The sequence below is a fragment of the Coptis chinensis genome, chromosome 1, assembly GCF_015680905.1.
Source record: "Coptis chinensis isolate HL-2020 chromosome 1, ASM1568090v1, whole genome shotgun sequence".
Taxonomy (NCBI): Eukaryota; Viridiplantae; Streptophyta; class Magnoliopsida; order Ranunculales; family Ranunculaceae; genus Coptis; species Coptis chinensis.
This window is the reverse complement of record NC_141456.1, coordinates 35273052-35290295: the sequence shown is the minus strand read 5'-3', so window position 1 is coordinate 35290295 and position 17244 is coordinate 35273052. Positions and strand designations below refer to the sequence as shown.

At 35.7% G+C, this 17244-nt stretch overlaps 1 long non-coding RNA gene across 1 annotated transcript; it reads right to left on the bottom strand.

Moving 5' to 3' along the window:
* Positions 1 to 14343: 14343 nt before the first annotated feature.
* LOC147523688 (uncharacterized) lies at positions 14344 to 16194 on the bottom strand. Its single transcript, XR_015196752.1, has 4 exons — positions 16115 to 16194; positions 15928 to 16038; positions 15323 to 15562; positions 14344 to 14779 (listed from the first exon to the last, which is right to left on the bottom strand). It is a non-coding gene; the product is annotated as an uncharacterized LOC147523688 (long non-coding RNA).
* Positions 16195 to 17244: the final 1050 nt, after the last annotated feature.

Below are 17244 nucleotides of genomic sequence, written 5' to 3'. Positions count from 1 at the left end.
ACAGTTCATATCTTTCTCCATAGAGTTAGACCTCGCATTCGTTTCCTTTGGATAGTTTTTCGTCAGTCATTTGCCGTCTTCTCTCTCATTGATGAAGATGGTTTTGCTCTCTGACTATGGAAAGTTTTTCCTCAGTAATGTTTTGGCGCCAGTTTCGTAGTCGATCTCGACGAACACAGAATGCATTGTCGCTCACATTCTCCACCACGATGGAGTCTTGCTGGGAGGAGTTGTCCATGTTGGACGCCCTGGAATTATATCGTGGCAAGAGAATGCATCTAACCAAAAACAGTAAATATAAACAATGCTAAAATTACAATCAAACAAATTATCAAAGAAATAAGTTAAATAATGGAGTTGAATAGTGTTCTTGCTGCTCATGCCAACTACGGGTGCAAGAATCATAAACATAGAAACACTGAGAAGAGCGCATAAAATAAAATTTAAAACTGGACATACTGGGCAAAATTCATGCATTAATGTAAGTATAGCAACAGATAATGTCTCCATACATAATAGTCTATCACAGTATTGCAGATTTTGTTGCATCAGTAAGAAGTATTATGTATGATGAATTCAGTAAAAACAGACCAATCCAAAGAGATATATTTCACTTGGAGTAGGTTGCACAGATGCACTAACACAGATTTGAAATAAAATGCTCCATCACTATCCGTTGCCTCATGTGGTAATGTGGCGTAAATGTCACAGCCCGAATTTCTAAACAATTACAAAGGGAATATTTGAAATATAAATATATCAAACATCACTATGTTCAATTGTCTAAAAACCCAGGCAATGACGGGGTGAATACAACACATGCCAAAACCGAAAACCCACATCATAAAAGAATCTTAACAACAAAAATAATCTCCAAAAATTCACTTTATTACTTTATAAAAAGTCTATTTTCCGTCCCAGTAAAACATCAAACCACTCTAAGAATAACAGGTCTTCAACATCGTATTTTCATGTCATATGAATAGGAAACTACGCTATTACATACTTCCAAAAGATCAGACCTAATAAAATAAACTCTCGGATTGCTCCAGAACAAATCCAAATAAAACGCCGTGGTTCCACTGCCTTCCACCTATGTTCCCAAGAACACACCCACGTTGCCAAAACAAAGCAAACATGGGTAAGCAAAATGGAATTTGCTGGTATGAGTAGATTAACCATATATAACCATTTCCAGTCTTTACTTATCATAACTAACACTTTAAATATCATAATATAATTATTCTCAGCTTGGAAGACAGGTAGTTTCGTCATTTCAACCGGCATAGTTTCTTTCCAAGCAAGACTCCCATCTTATTAACTTGTTAAAATAACTTGTTTTACTAACTAAGTAATTGAATTAAACTTACCGATATCCACTGCAATATCAGGGTAGGACTGCGTCCCTGCACAAAATATTATTAAGTCCTACCCTCATGCAAAAGAAAGTTAGAAATTTTATATAACATATGTAGATATCCTATAAGTATTCAAATGCAAGTCCAAGCACACCCATACAATCAAAGAATACAACTAACCCGCAAGGCGAATACCTTAGTTCTTCTCTAGGGCAGTCAAAACAATCTGGTCATTCATGGCACATTCAATGAATACCCATATATAACGCTAACGGGCCATTTATGGCACATTCAATAAATGCCCACCTAACATATGACATCATCAGTCATAAAACTCAAATCCAAAACTTGAGGCGTGGAGAGTTCTAAAAAAAAGTGCGGTAAATTGTTTATGCATTATTGAACTTTATTGCATAAATTATTTCAGAGAACGTAAGAGTATCTTGTTTCATGTATTTTTGGTTTACGCATTATTAATTATATGGATGTCTAAGTGTCATAATGTTGCATATCATAAAAAACTGAAATATCACATAGCAGTTAATACACGTACACACGTATATATAGAAAGGTCTTAGCCTAAAGCCAAGCATGCTAATAACCCTAGACCTATCCTAATAGACCGAATCATAATCCGAGTTAAAAGGTCAGATTGGGTCAACTGGTCAAAGTCAACCCTAGTCAACAGTCAAAGTCAACCTACCAAAAGTCAACAGCAGTCAACCAGCCAGGTCAACAGCAGACAACCAGACCTAAACTCCTCTAACCCAAAAGCCCAAAACCTAAGGCCCAAAGTCTAAACTTAAGGCCAAAAATGAAAATTAAAAAAAAAAAACGTTCAAGCCCACTAATTTATATCGGCCCAAGCCCAAAAGCCAAAAAAAAAAGAATGAACAGGACGTTCTTCTTCTTCCTCTTCCTCACGGCGCCTCCACCACTACAGCAGCCACCACTGGCCATCTATCTCCAATATAAAACCCACGGTTTGACTCCTGGAGAAAAACCCCATGTACCTATACCAACAATTCGTGATTCCCTTATACTGTGAAAAATCATTTTTTTCGCCATTAACGTACACTCTGTAAAGCTTCAATCGTCCCCTCTCCAGCACCCAATCAACCACCAACAATCCACCTCAACCCAACAACATAACCTCACAACAAAATCAGACAAACAATCAATTAAACAACACAAAAATCCGGACGGTTTGGTTCTTGCTTGAACGCCATTAATGGCGGTTCAAAGCATCACAGCTATCATATAACAATTCCACTACCGCCAATCAGTAATCAACCAACACAATCAACATAATAACAATTCACAATATTTTTCAGGATGATGTTTGTGCGAGCCGCCACCATTAACACCTGTTCAAGCTTTTTCCAAGCTTCAACAGCCCGTCTGACAACCTCCACTACCCAACCAAACCAACATTTAACACATAATAAACATTCAAACAATATACAAGTTTTTAACTCCTTCAGAGACGATTTCTCTGTCCTGTGGGCTTAGCTTGCGCAGCCATTAACTCTTTCACAGTTCCAACAGTCCAATACGTAAAATCGTTTTTAACAATAACAAGTAGAATAATCATAGACGAGAGGAAGAACAGAAAAATAAGCAGCAACATTGTACTACAGTAAAACTTAATTTTTTTTTTATCTCTGTATAGACGAGAAAACTAAACTACTCACCCGTGAGTAGCTCCGACTGTCAGCTAGCTATTTGTAGATTTCCATAAAAACTTCTCTCCTCCCTTTCGTCTCTATGAAACTCTCTTTTCTGTAAAACTCTCTGTTTTTTACCAACCCTATTTTGTTTCTTTTCTGTTTTTAAAAAAACCCCGAAATAGGGAAGAAGGTTTATCCCCTAAACCCACGTCTCCTATTTCCACTAACACTTATAAAACACGGGGTATTATAATATACACACCTTAAAAGGATCTCGTCTCGAGATTCAAGGTAGAGTGTAGATTAACCAAACAAACCGTACGTCAAACAATAAATATTTATAAAGTATAAAGTTGACATATTATGTCCCAACAACTAAACTTTAAGTAATAATGTAGAACATGTCAGCAGGGAGATTAAATTAAACACATCATTTACAGCTTGCACCCAATGATCATAGTAAACCAATATCAGAATTAAGACATACGTGTATACGCAAGTATACACACATTAAAAGGAATACACAAATACAATATCATATAGATAGGCATACTAATATGTCCACTATCACATAGGATCAAACACCTACAATGTGAGGCATGCACATTGGCTAACACACCAACGATGTGCAAGTATACACTAGTTCACACACCAACGATGCATACAAGCTCTCTACCATCACATAGGATCAAACACCAACGGTGTGTGGTATGCACACTGGATCACACTCCAACGGTGTACATGTACACACTGGATCAACTCCAATGATGCATACAGAGAGATGTTATGTATATTAGATCACACACCAACGATATACATAACTTGGACAATATCAAAAATTCAAATTCAACCTTTATCAAAAGGGTTTCTTTATTCCTTGGATAATTCCAATTTACTCAAATATGAAATTTTAAAATAACAATTTCTTCTTTAGCCAATACTTATTTAAAATAGAAAACTCCGTTAGGAAAACAACACTATAACATGCTGAACAATTTCAATTATAAATTTCATAAGAGCTAACCGTTAAAACAACTAGCATTTTATTTTCATAATCATATGATAATTTCTTACATGCTAAGTACCAATAAAGGAACTAGTAAACAACAAATTCAAACATACCTAACATTAACCAGTTAGTTCTTAGCATAGTTCCCCAACTGTCCACATTTATAACATTTGCCTACTAGTTCATTTGGTTTAGAACATCTTCGAATAGTATGCCAAACTTCCCCGCAATTCAAACAATTACTATCAAATCTCTTTAGCGAAGCACTCGCGTCCTTATTCACATGCTTACTTGTTTGCCTATTATATGGGTGATGCTGACTTTTTCTCTGCCCTTGACGTGACTGACTATAAATAAGGTGTAAGCTGGCTTGTTTTGGGGCATTCTCTTTAATTTTCTCATCTTTAGGTTTATTATCCAATTGTTCATATCTTAATGCCAAATCTAACACGCGATCGAAAGTTTCTGAATCAAAGGGTATCAAATAACTTGATAGATATGGCTCTAGTCCACGGATGAACTTCTGGTTCTTCTTTACTTGGGTATCCACTAGATAAGGAGCATACCTCAATAGTTCATTGAACTTAGTCACGTACTCCGTAACAGTTTTCCCTTCTTGGGTCAGATGAAAGAATTTCTCAGTTAATTGCTCCTTAACAGCATTAGGAACAAACCTTCCCTCAAATCTTACCTAGAAATCCTCCCAAGTCATAGTTCTCACATCCACATTATCCTTGATAGACCTCCACCAAAATAAAGCTGACCTCTCCAACTGGTGAGAAGCCAACTCTTGCTTCTGTACCTCAGTGAGTTGCATCTTAGCAAACACGGACTCACACATAGTAACCCATTTCTCAGCATCAATGGCCCTTTTCTCTCCCTTGAACTTCTGGCCTCCTAAAGTAGCAAAATCCTTGTTTCTCCTAGCAAAAGGATGCCCTAGATTAGCACGTTAACCCCTCTGAATAGTTTGCACCAACTGAGTTAATATTGATCACAAATCAGCAGATATGGTATTACTTTCAGTACCAGTAACGTCATTGTCATCTCCAGCCATCACCTTAAAACAAAACGGACTTCTATTAGTACTCCAAACATCTTAAACTCAAACACACCCAATCACCACATTCGAGGATCACCTAGACCTTCCAAATCTAGGCTAATCTAAGCTCCGATACCGAAATATCACAACCCGAATTTCTAAATAATTACAAAGAGAATATTTGAAATATAAATATATCAAACATCACTATGTTCAATTGTCTAAAAACCCAGGCTATGACGGGGTGAATACAACACATGCCATAACCGAAAACCCACATCATAAAAGAATCTTAACAACAAAAATAATCTCCAAAAATTCTCTTTATTACTTTATAAAAAGTCTATTTTCCGTCCCAATAAAACATCAAACCACTCTAAGAATAACAGGTCTTCAACATCGTATTTTCATGTCATATGAATAGGAAACTACGTTATTACATACTTCCAAAAGATCAAACCTAATAAAATAAACTCCCGGATTGCTCCAGAACAAATCTAAATCGAATGCCGTGGTTCCACTGCCTGCCACCTATGTTCCCAAGAACACACCCATGTTGCCAAAACAAAGCAAACATGGGTAAGCAAAATGGAATTTGCTGGTATGAGTAGATTAACCATATATAACCATTTCCAGTCTTTACTTATCATAACTAACACTTTAAAGATCATAATATAATTATTCTCAGCTTGGAAGACAGGTAGTTTCGTCATTTCAACCGGCATAGTTTCTTCCCAAGCAAGACTCCCATCTTATTAACTTGTTAAAATAACTTGTTTTACTAACTAAGTAATTGAATTAAACTTACCGATATCCACTGCTATATCAGGGTAGGACTGCGTCCCTGCACAAAATATTATTAAGTCCTACCCTCCTGCAAAAGAAAGTTAGAAATTTTATATAACATATGTAGATATCCTATAGGTATTCAAATGCAAGTCCAAGCACACCCGTACAATCAAAGAATACAACTAACCCAAGGGCGAATACCTTAGTTCCTCTCTAGGGCAATCCAAACAATCTGGTCATTCATGGCACATTCCTGGGTCATTCATGGCACATTCAATGAATACCCATATATAACGCTAACGGGCCATTTATGGCACATTCAATAAATGCCTACCTAACATATGACATCATTAGTCATAAAACTCAAATCCAAAACTTGAGGCGTGGAGAGTTCTAAAAAAATGTGCGGTAAATTGTTTACGCATTATTGAACTTTATTGCATAAATTATTTCAGAGAACGTAAGAGTATCTTGTTTCATGTATTTTTGGTTTACGCGTTATTAATTATATGGATGTATAAGTGTCATAGCGTTGCATATCATAAAGAACTGAAATATCACATAACAGTTAATACACGTACACACGTATATATAGAAAGGTCTTAGCCTAAAGCCAAGCATGCTAATAGCCCTAGACCTATCCTAATAGACCGAATCATAATCCGAGTTAAAATATCAAATTGGGTCAATAGGTCAAAGTCAACCCTAGTCAATAGTCAAAGTCAACCTACCAAAAGTCAACATCAACCAGCCAGGTCAACAGCAGACAACCATACCTAAACTCCTCTAACCCAAAAGCCCAAAGCCTAAGGCCCAAAGTCTAAACTTAAGGCCAAAAATGAAAATTAAAAAAAAAACGTTCAAGCCCACCCATTTATATCGGCCCAAGCTCAATAGCCAAAAAAAAAGAATGAAGAGGACGTTCTTCTTCTTCCTCTTCCTCACGGCGCCTCCACCACTACAGCAGCCACCACCGGCCATCCATCTCCAATATAAAACCCACGGTTTGACTCCTGGAGAAAAACCCCATGTACCTATACCAACAATTCGTGATTCCCTTATACTGTGAAAAATCGTTTTTTTCGCCATTAACGTACACTCTGTAAAGCTTCAATCGTCCCCTCTCCAGCACCCAATCAACCACCAACAATCCACCTCAACCCAACAACATAACCTCACAACAAAATCAGACAAACAATCAATTAAACAACACAAAAATCCGGACGGTTTGGTTCTTGCTTGAACGCCATTAATGGCGGTTCAAAGCTTCACAGCTATCATATAACAATTCCACTACCGCCAATCAGTAATCAACCAACACAATCAACATAATAACAGTTCACAATATTTTTCAGGATGATGTTTGTGCGAGCTGCCACCATTAACACCTGTTCAAGCTTTTTCCAAGCTTCAATAGCCCGTCTGACAACCTCCATTACCCAACCAAACCAACATTTAACACATAATAGACATTCAAACAATATACAAGTTTTTAACTCCTTCAGAGACGATTTCTCTGTCTTGTGGGCTTAGCTTGCGCAGCCATTAACTCTTTCACAATTCCAACAGTCCAATACGTAAAACCGTTTTTAACAATAACAAGTAGAATAATCATAGACGAGAGGAATAACAGAAAAATAAGCAGCAACATTGTACTACAGTAAAACTTAATTTTTTTTAATCTCTGTATAGAAGAGAAAACTAAACTACTCACCCGTGATTAGCTCCGACTGTCAGCTAGCTATTCGTAGATTTCCAGAAAAAACTTCTCTCTTCCCTTTCGTCTCTGTGAAACTCTCTGTTTTTTACCAACCCTATTTTGTTTCTTTTCTGTTTTTAAAAAAACCCCGAAATAGGGAAGAAGGTTTATCCCCTAAACCCACGTCTCCTATTTCCACTAACACTTATCCTATTTTATTTTATCTATTATCCATTATTATTTTTATTAGAAAAAAAAAATAAAACACGGGGTGTTATAGTAAACGTTTATCGTGCACTACAATAGAGCTAAGGCATTGATTGAGTAGCAACTGTGGACATAACGTTAAACTTTTATAAACATACAAACCAAGAGGATGATCAAATGCATGCCTATTTTGGAAATTAAACTGCGGGATTCCAGTCTACAACATCCCTAATATCAATTGATCAGATTTTAATCATAGTCATCTATCACTCTATTCCAAATGATTAGTAATATTGATAACGCCTGAACCATTTGATATAATATTCTTGTATACGTAACTCATAGAGTTGGGAACATGTAACCCGTAACATCGATCGGGTTTTGGAAATGAACAAAGGAGTAGTTGAAAGGAACCATCTTCTAATTAAACACAGACACACGATCGGACTCAATTTAATTACACAGTTTGTTAGTGAATTGGGTGATAACTTTGCCTGTTAAACTGATTTTTTTTTGACATTGAGAGTTTCTTTCCGCAATCAAATCCACCAAGCTTCTACAATCAAATTTGCCAATTAGCCTTTCCTGTATAACCAAGTTAACAAATAACTGCTGACACCGACAATTTGTTTAGTAACCCGTCAAACTTAGTTTCCCACCCAAATTCCAGCACACCTTGTTTGATAAATTGGTCATAAGCGAATGAGACAATAACTTTGATAGTTTATTTGAAAATATTGGCAATTAGAACATATTAATTTGATAGAGATAGAGACCGAAGATTTCAGCAGAGAGAGAAAGAGGGGAGACGGAGATATTCCCATCTTGACTTTCCCTCCCTTTATACTATTAAAAAATAAATCAATCTCGACATATGCATCATTGAAATGCTTATCCACATTACTTTCCAACGATTGGTAAATGTGAACTCAGTCCAAACTATTATAAATCACTTCTATATAGGTGTTCTAATTCTAGTCTTCTAAAATCTTTCTAAGAACCCGTAACTGACTTAGAAGTTTAACTTGTTCAATTCCATTCAATTACACAACAGTCATCTTGTAACAAACACATTCAATTAAGTCATACCATTAAATCAATAATCAAACACACTCAACATTCAAATAAATAAATAAACAAAAATAAAAATAAAACAATCTGACTAACCTGGGTTTTGCCCAAATGAGATTCAAGGTGATTGGATTTGTGATTAAGGATGCAAAAATTTTCCTCGACAACGTATAATCCATTTAGCCACTTTAATGCCATGGCAACATGAAATCATGTATTCATGAAAATTTTCAGCGATTTACAATGTCAAAATTGAAGGTTATGGGGGGGAAAAAAAATGCTGACTTGGTTGAACTTCCTAGAACGATGATTCTGTCATTGTGATTGGGGGTCTCCTTTTTCTCTTCAGAAGAAGGAAAGTTTTGATTGAATCGATTTCAAAACCCTAAAAACACAAAATGAAAAAAAAAAAAAAAAACTTACAAATCATTGGACTGGCAAATTGTGAAAATAAATTTTGTTGATTATATTGCTTCCTTCTTCGTCCGTTAATGAGAGCTCTTCAATATAATGTTGTTTTTTAGAGAGCAATGAGAGATGAGAGAGGGGGTTTTCTTTTAGACCTTTTTTTTTTTTTTTTTTGATCTATCAGGCGAACAATTCAATTGAAAAGAAAAAGGCGTGGATTTCAATTTTCTATGCCGAACAATGACATGTCCCCATTAGAGTAAAAAGGGGGCTTAGGTGTTTCACTGGGAGCATTCTCAACTACTCAGTATTCATGGTCTTTGATATTTTATTTATTCCTAATTTACCGTGACAAAAAACATGTTGCGGCATTATCAAATTGAATTGAGGCACAAATTACAATTCTTAAAAGGGGTATGGTGTTTGCTTCATGGCATATGGTTTTTCTTCATTGATTTCTTAATGTGATTTCAACTTCAATGAATGAAGTGATGTGTATTTTTATTTTTGCAAGGTGGGGGTTAAAAAAAATCCCTTTATTTTTTATTTACGGTATTTTATATTGTGATAAGAAAGTGCTCTTAGTTCAGTTCGGTAGAACGCGGGTCTCCAAAACCTGATGTCGTAGGTTATGTTCTTCTTAGGTCGAATTACAATGAAATAACTTTACTAACTAGTTTCCTTAGTTTTAGATGTTATTAAGTGTTTAATTCCTTCTCAAATTCCAACTACTGTTTAGAATAGTAATCTCGAGACAAGATTCAATCTCAGCCACCACTTAGCTTTTCTAAAATTAAATCCTAGCCACCACTTAGAACCATTCCTATTATGTTATACTGATGGTGATAGTAGTAGGTTCTTTTGCCATTGATAGATTTGAATCATAATAAAAATCAGCGAATTCAGAGACCAAGATTTATTTACTCCGAAATTTGGATTTTTATGCGTGGTACCGTGGTGTCTTACATGATGAACCGATTGAAACTTGGATACATGGTAAACAAATAGAATATAACATTTTGTTGAATCTCTGTATACTCTCCCTCTCGAGTCTTGACTCTTGACAATGTCCAACAAAACTAATAAGTAAACCTGGGCCATGAAGAACTATCTTCTGGTCACAGAATATTTGAAGCTGGTTTATCAAAAACAGCCGCAACAAATTCCACACCGAAGAAGCCAGCCACTGCTGTGTATTGGAAATTCCTATGAAATCGTCAACCTTTTGGAATAAATAATCAGATCGTTTCACAGAATATTTGAAGCTGGTTTATCAAAAACAGCCGCAACAAATTCCACACCGAAGAAGCCAGCCACTGCTGTGTATTGGAAATTCCTATGAAATCGTCAACCTTTTGGAATAAATAATCAGATCGTTTGTGTAACAACCAGTGTTCGTGATTCCGAACGTTGGAATTCTGTCCAATATTTCAGTTTTTCAAAAAATTAGAATTCCAAATATAAAACTGAAATATTAATGATTCCGAAATTAGTTAAAATTCCAAATATAATAGGGATTGAAATTTGATAAATTTCGGTTAATTTCAACTTTTGGATTTGCCAAAATTCCAAAATCCCGAACTATGGTAACAAACTAACATCATAGTGTTGCATGGTACAATTTTAACGTAATATTTTGACCTTGGTTCGGTAGTATAAGAATGGCGAAATTTAGTATTTTAGAGCAACTACTTAGTGGGGATGACGCAAAAAAAGAAAGTATATGCAGCGAAGTGTCATGTGTATGTACCATGCACTATCGCTTGCAATATTAAAACCCGGCCAACAATGGATTGATTTGTATACTCAGGCCATATGCCTCATGGCCTATAGGAGTTTAAGTACCTACAAAACCAACAATGTTCAACTACATGCATTCTTCGAGAGTAAGAGCAGCAAACAAAATTAGTCAAAGGAAAGAAAAATCAACAACGTAAGTGTAGTAGGTCAACGTAAACAAAATCCTTGTTTGAACTCTCAAAACATATTATGTTGCCTTTCTAATATTAATTAATGGAATTCTATTTGTGTGAGCTTGGTATTAACTATTTCTATCTCTTACACCATCTCTACACTATACTAGCAAGATGCACGTGCTATGCACGCGATGTCAAACAAAACTGAAGGATGAGTGTAAGCATAATTTGGGTGAGCACACTTACAATTGACATTATGCTTGAGCATATACACTGGCAGCCGTTTAAAATTTGAATTGAATGGAACTCCATGCCTATTTGATTTCCAGACATACGTAAGTAATAAACTTCTAAGTATAGCTCCAAATCACATGTACTTTGAGCCGCTCATCCTAGCAAGTGCACGTTGCAAACGACAAAGATAAAAGGTTAGTGCATCAAAAGCATCTATGTAAAGTTATGCACTGAAACCAATATCCAAATCTTAGGTAAATAGGTAATATGCAACCGTAGGTATTGAATTGGAAGAATGGGACATACCCTCCAAAAGCTGAGTCATTTGGTTTGTTAATAAATCATCCAAAATAGAGTTACAATGGCATAGTATTTAATATGGAGTTACTCACATAGTTTTTTTTTTTCGCTTGATTGCATGTTGGACAATAAATTAAAAGTTTTTTGGGCACACTCGTTGAGCATGAAGTCGTGAACTGGTGAGGTGGTTTTGAGTAATTGTTTCTATTTGACTGAGGACGTTGGCTATGGTATTTCGCAACATTTGTTGACATGATGACATGTGATGGAGAACGTAGACATAACAAAAAATTTGAATATTTAAAGAAAATCTTCATTGTGTATCTCAAATACATGGTAGCAAATTAAAGAAAATGGCGATTTACATGGGTAAGAGAAAAAATGACAAAGATATACTGGCCAGAAGAAAGGGAAGAAGCCGCATGAACTACATACCGCTTCAAGCTGGCAAATGCTCCCAGCAAGTAGTATGGCACTTGGAGTTGTGTTCTGCGGTAGAAGCACAAAATTATATATTTGATCACCATAATCCAATATGTTAACTATTTTACTTGCCAGGGCAATGACACCAATCCCAAATAGAAAAAGCACTAAGAGCCTTGCAACTGATATACAAATTGTTGTTTTTATTCCAAGTTTACAATCATTTGGCCATTCAGCAAGCATGCCTGCAAGAATTATTATCATTGAAGGTACGATGCACCGCTCAAAATTTCTAGACTACATGTGAAAAAGGATAGAGGAGCATAGATCCTTTAGTGGTAACAAAGATGCTATAGGTGGGGGTTGAAGGATATGTTGTATAGTCCAAACACGTTTTACGCTTTATTTAAACCTTCTGAAAGAGCCCACCAATGTTTTACACTATATCTTCTGTACATGTTAAAAAAACAGCGATTGCCTATTGGTGTGAAATAACGAAATGAAAGAAATACAGAAGAATAGTCCTTTAAAAGCCCTTATTCCAACTTAAGGTATCTCCACAAAACACGGATACCACACAGGCATTGGTACACCTTAAAATGAGCCGTTAGAGTAAATTGGTGCCTTTAGACTGCATCTGCATTGAAGATAGCAAAGGTATATAAAGAGAGCAAAACCATAATTAAATATCAAGGTCGAAGTAATAACAAAAAATTTATTGATTATATATACAAAAAAAACAAATATGCTTACTTGCTGCTATTTTATTACATAGAAGTTGATCATTGTGAATAGAAGTCGAAGTGGTCCTTGTTGTACTTGTACCATCCATATGAACATTTGTATGGGAATAGATGTGAACTTGTGTACTACCTATTCTTTGCCTTGTTTGTTTGCGCATATTTGAAAAGTGAGGACTCATAGCATCCACATGCCTTTTTTGCTGCAATTTTCATTTTCGCTCAATCTTTTTTATGCATATGCTAGTAAACGGGCATGCGCGTTGCACATGCTAAGAAAGAAAATTGGGGTGGAGAAAATCAAAGGAATGAATGTATGTAAATTAGTAACATATTACATTTGTTTGAATGGATATATTATGTAACATGGTTTAGATTAATACAGGTCCAGGTCTGACATAAAACTTCAATAAGAAAAAACACTTCAATATGCTAGTTGTGTTCTTTGTCTGCTTTGATTTTTGCTGCACTGTCATGTTTCGAATAAATATATTTGAAAAGGTATTTAATTGCCTATAACTTAGTCAATGTATAATTATTAGTGTATATGCCACAAACTAATTTACCAAAAAAATAGGTATTATGTTGATGAAGTTATACAACATTTACCAAATTATTAACGTTCTCTAAATTCTTTACTTCCTTTTTTTTTTGGGTGGAAACTTATTGCCATTAGTTTGTACAGCTTTCATTGATATTTGGCAACAATTAAGAAAGAAATCACCATTTTAAGAAATCAAATTAATTACATTCATTTCCTTTAGAAAAAAAAAAAAAAAAAAAAAAAAGATAATTATGTAACCGGTTCGCCAGACAGAATGTCAATAATTGTATGGATTGGTGGTTAATCGTGGATATACTTAGAACATGTCTTGAGTACTTGACAACCTTCCTGTACAGTACATATAGAGTTATTGACGGAAATATAGTTGTGCAGAACTCCAATTATTTTGATTTCACTTAGCATATTAACTTTTGATTAATTCATCAATACACTGAAGTAAGTAATGTTACGAAGTTAAAACATTTTAATTGGCCTTAAAAATGTGCATGACTTCTTGTTAAATCTAAAACTGTAAAATGCCTTTACAAAGCTAATTGATTATAACAAAATTCCAAGGATAAAAAATTGCTTAGAACACGAACAATAGGTAGCCGGATTATACTATGATCTGGTCGAGATCGATCATCTTTAAGTGCACAAAAAGAAAATTTCTTTTTATTTATTAATCCAGTTTTATATCTCTGCTTCGCAAGGAGTAGTTCTACTATGGCTAACAGCAATGATTCCAGCAGCGAAGCCACAAACAGGCAAATCCCCAAATTCAAGGCAGTTGGCACTTCTATATTCATCATTTGTTCTGATGGCCATATGAAGTGGCGGCATTAGACCATGCTCCATGGGCTTTGGAGCAGATCAACTAAAAAGAAAAGAAGACGGTCCAAATTATAAGAGAATCTTACAATCTTACAGAGTTACTTCAGCTGGTACTATGCATCAATTGGACTTTCTATTTTAATTTCAATGACTGTCATAGTTTACATTCTAGATCATTTTGGATGGAAATGGGGGTTTGGAGTTCCTGCTGTGCTGATGTTCCTATCTGTTTTGTCATTCCTCGTGAGCAAAATAAATCTAATAGTGTGTTGAACGTCGTTGCAAGTGAGCATCCTCACCCACCTAGTGCGAGGAACCTACATCAGTAGCTCTTGATGAAAACTTGGTCCCCCTGGCGTTGAAGTGAATATCGGATTAGCCAGCAGTCTAGAAGCATTTCCTTGCAGCACGTGTTGCCGGGCAATGGAGGTTATGTTGGCCTTCATATATCGTTATTTCAATTGATGGATTCTGAAATGATATCTCTACATGTTTCTTCACAGTGCACTTCTGGCTAGTGCATCTGTAATTGCTTCTGCAATGGCCAAACAAAGGCCTGTTAGACAATGAAATGAAAAACAAAAAAGAAATAAGGAAGAGAGAAATTGTAGGGGTACATTCTTAGTGACTCAAGTCATCTAACTGAAGTTTCATTACCTTGTTGAAGAATCTATGATATGATGCAATGCAATTCTAGCTAGCATCAGACTATCAATCATAGTGTTTGCATTCAGATTAAAGCACATATAGAAGTATATATATTCAAATTAGATAAGGATTGAAGTTCATTGATAGATGATCTTACATCCATTTTAGAACCAACAAACACTACATATATATCAAACTGAAATATTTTACTAATAACCATATCAGTTTTAAACGGTTAGCAAACTGTGGTGGCTTCACTATATGGATCAAATCCATCTTACTTTCGAAGAAAAAGAAGTATATATACAGTTACATTAATAAATAATAAGCCTTTAGAGCACTCGAGTGACTTCATGCTTAGAAATACACAATAGACTTAAGCATGTTTATGTTTAAGAGGAAAGAATATCTTAAATGACTCCCGACTTACATTTGTAAGCTCAAAGTATGGCCTCAAAGCCTTCTTCATTCCTTTCTGCATGAACACAGTCCTCTAAGGAATTTCCCCCAGCTGTAGCCGAACTATCACAGCCCATTTGTTGCACTGGACTCAGAAGCAAAGTGCTGAGCCAGGTGCTTTGTGAGCTGCTTGCAAAAGACTTTCTTTTGCATCTGTGTGCTCTAACTGAATGGTGTGAATCTTGTCCAGACAGAACAGGTACCGGCAGAACTGCAAAAGGAAAGTTGGGTGGGGGGTATTAACACACTCCACATAAAAGAAAAGAATTATCACAAGACACATAAATGCTATAACACTACCAATTCAACAATAACGGTAATGAAAATAAGAATCTCAACGAAAATGAAATCCTATACATGGTTCACACAGTGGCCACAACAGCAAATCAGCCATATCGGTTGCAGTATCCTTCAACTCACAAACTTCATTTTCATTATATTTCTAACAAACAGATTAAGTAACGCTCACGAAACAAAAAGTTAATATCAGACAACTTGTAACACAACTACCATATTGCATGACCACCATCTTAGGAATCTCAAAAGTAATATACGGGTTGAGGAAATAGAAATTACCTGCTGATTTGAGTGTGCTTCGAAACGTGGTGCCTTTGACCTAAGCTTTTCTGCCTGATCATATAGATTGTAATGAGGGTAATTGTGAAGTAGCAGGTTCAAAAGTGTTTCCTGCATCACTACCAAAAGCTTAGTGATATACTCTAAGGTGCTTCACCAAAATAGCATCTATTACTAATACACATACCTGACCCAACTCATCATGGCGCAATGTAGCAATCCGATGCAAGGCAGGAAGGTTTCTGGTGAGAAAAATATTGATTTTAAATTCAAACCAAATTCAAAAGTTAGCAAGCAAAAGCAGCTGGTAGTCTAATAGAGAAATGGCTGGAACACCTACCACGTTAAAAATCTTGTTGGTAACAAATTGCCTTCACCTTCCACATTGTTCTTGACAAATCCAACACATTTTAAGTCATAAATTTAATAGAAGCATCGACAATGGGTATTAAAATGCATCATAATTCAGTGTAGCACATACTATACATTATATACATATCAATAAGTTGGAGGTTCGCTAGGAAATAACTGAGCCAGAAAGTTGTACATGTAAATTTAAAAAGGGTCTTAGACTATAGAAGCTTCATAAAAGAGATGGGAAGTTGCCAAAAGGCGCAAAAGTGCAAATCTACTTGAAAGTTTGGCATACCTTATTCAACACACTACGAGTCCACTACAAACCCCATCCAACCTCTGCAATGCATAAAATCATTCAGGATAAGGCAGTACTTATTATTAAAGAGCCTAGTGTCCTAGCCCATAGGACCCAAACATCTAGTGCCATCACTATCTATTCATTCTATTGGCAGCAGATAACATGGATATAGGCATTATACACTTTCAATACAGTCAGATTTTAGATTCCCAATTTGGACTGCGGGAATCTTGTTTTCATAGACCTGCTCATTTTCGTTTTACTTCAAACGCGAGTCAAAGTTACCACAGAAATCATGAGAACATAATGACAACCGTGCTCGAGTAGGAGTATATAATGAGGTCGATGCTCTACTAAATCAGTCAATCAGAAAATAGTATCGATTGGAAAAACACATTTACGCTGAACGCGCAAAATTTGAGGCGGGGAGTCAATTACAATTCTCTTTTCACTAAACCTATTTGAATGTCCATATCTCGGATATTTGTGCCACACGCCTAAGACTTTGCAGCCAACATTAAAACTTATCCATAAAGAATTCTTTAACTCTCTGGGCATTCAACTACATTATCTTGTATAAGGCTCGGTTTTCAAGATATCTGAGTTCCTTTGGGTGTGAAATAAGGCTATGAAAATCATCTTTAAAAAGACCAACTGCAACA